The sequence below is a fragment of the Triticum aestivum genome, chromosome 2B (genome assembly GCF_018294505.1).
Source record: "Triticum aestivum cultivar Chinese Spring chromosome 2B, IWGSC CS RefSeq v2.1, whole genome shotgun sequence".
NCBI classification, from domain to species: domain Eukaryota; kingdom Viridiplantae; phylum Streptophyta; class Magnoliopsida; order Poales; family Poaceae; genus Triticum; species Triticum aestivum.
In genome coordinates, this window is record NC_057798.1 from 184321641 (window position 1) to 184323890 (window position 2250).

Consider the following 2250-nt stretch of genomic DNA (forward strand, 5'->3'; position numbering starts at 1 on the left):
TGATCGGTCATGGTTTAGTTGATTTGGATCACGTAATCACTTAGAAGATTAGAGGGATGTCTATCTAAGTGAGAGTTCTTTAAGTAATATGATTAATTGAACTTTAATTTATCATGAACTTAGTCCTGATAGTATTTTGCAAATTATGTTGTAGATCAATAGCTCGCGTTGTTGCTTTCCTGTGTTTATTTTGATATGTTCCTAGAGAAAAATTGTATTGAAAAATGTTAGTAGCAATGATGCGGATTGGATCCGTGATCTGAGGTTTATCCTCATTGCTGCACAGAAGAATTATGTCCTTGATGCACCGCTAGGTGACAGACCTATTGCAGGAGCAGATGCAGACGTTATGAACGTTTGGCTGGCTCAATATGATGACTACTTGATAGTTTAGTGCACCATGCTTAAACGGCTTAGAATCGGGACTTCAAAGACGTTTTAAACGTCATGGACCATATGAGATGTTCCTGGAGTTGAAGTTAATATTTCAAGCAAATACCCGAGTTGAGAGATATGAAGTCTCCAACAAGTTCTATAGCTAAAAGATGGAGGAGAATTGCTCAACTAGTGAGCATGTACTTAGATTGTCTGGGTACTTCAATCGCTTGAATCAAGTGGGAGATAATCTTCCAGATAAGATAGTGATTGACAGAATTCTCTAGTTACCACCACCAAGTTAGTAGAACTTCGTGATGAACTATAATGCAAGGGATGACGTAAACAATTCCCGAGCTCTTCGTGATGCTAAAATCGACGAAGGTAGAAATCAAGAAAAACATCAAGTGTTGATGGTAGACAAAGACCACTAGTTTCAAGAAAAGGGCAAAGGGAAGAAGGGGAACTTCAAGAAGAACGGCAAGCGAGTTGCTGCTCAAGTGAAGAAGCCCAAGTCTGGTCCTAAGCCTGGGACTAAGTGCTTCTACTACAAAGGGATTGGTCACTGGAAGCGGAACTACCCCAAGTGATTGGCGGATAAGAAGGATGGCAAAGTGAACATAAGTATATTTGATATACATGTTATTGATGTGTACTTTACTAGTGTTTATAGCAAACCCCTTAGTATTAGGTACTAGTTCAGTTGCTAAGATTAGTAACTCGAAACGGGAGTTGCAGAATAAACAAAGACTAGTTGGAGGGGAAGTGACGATGAGTGTTGGAAGTAGTTCCAAGATTAATATGATCATCATCGCACACTCCCTATACTTTCGGGATTAGTGTTGAAACTAAATAAGTGTTATTTGGTGTTGGCGTTGAGCATGAATATGATTTGATCATGTTTATTGCAATACGGTTATTCATTTAAGTAAGAGAATAAACTGTTGTTCTGTTTACATGAATAAAACCTTATATGGTTACACACCCAATGAAAAATGGTTCATTGGATCTCGATCGTAGTGATACACATATTCATAATATTGAAACCAAAAGATGCAAAGTTAATAATGATAGTGCAACTTATTTGTGGCACTGCCGTGTGGGTCATATCGGTGTAAAGCGCATGAAGATACTCCATAAAGATGGATTTTCGGAATCACTTGGTTATGAATCATTTGATGCTTGCGAACCGTGCCTTTTGGGCAAGATGACTAAAAACTCCGTTCTCCAGAACAATGGAACGTGCTACTGACTTATTGGAAATAATACATACCGATGTATGCAATCCAATGAGTGTTGATGCTCGTGGCAAGTATCATTATTTTCTGATCTTCACAGATGATTTGAGCAGATATGAGTATATCTACTTAATGAAACACAAGTCTGAAACATTTGAAAAGTTCAAAGAATTTCAGAGTGAAGTGAAAAATCATCGTAACAAGAAAATAAAGTTTCTACGATCTGATCGTAGAGAAGAGTATTTGAGTTACGAGTTTGGCGTTCAGTTAAAAAAACAATGTGAAATAGTTTCACTACTCATGCCACCTGGAACACCACAATGGTGTGTCCGAACGTCATAATTGTACTTTATTGGATATGGTGCAACCTATGATGTTTCTTACCGATTTACCACTATCGTTTTGGGGTTATGCATTAAAGACAGCTGCATTCACGTTAAATAGGGCACCATCAAAATCCGTTGAGACGACGCCTTATGAACTGTGGTTTGGCAAGAAACCAAAGTTGTCGTTTCTTAAAGTTTGGGGTTGTGATGCTTATGTGAAAAAACTTCAACCTGATAAGCTCGAACCCAAATCGGAGAAATGTGTCTTCATAGGATACCCAAATGAAACTGTTGGGTACACCTTCTATCAC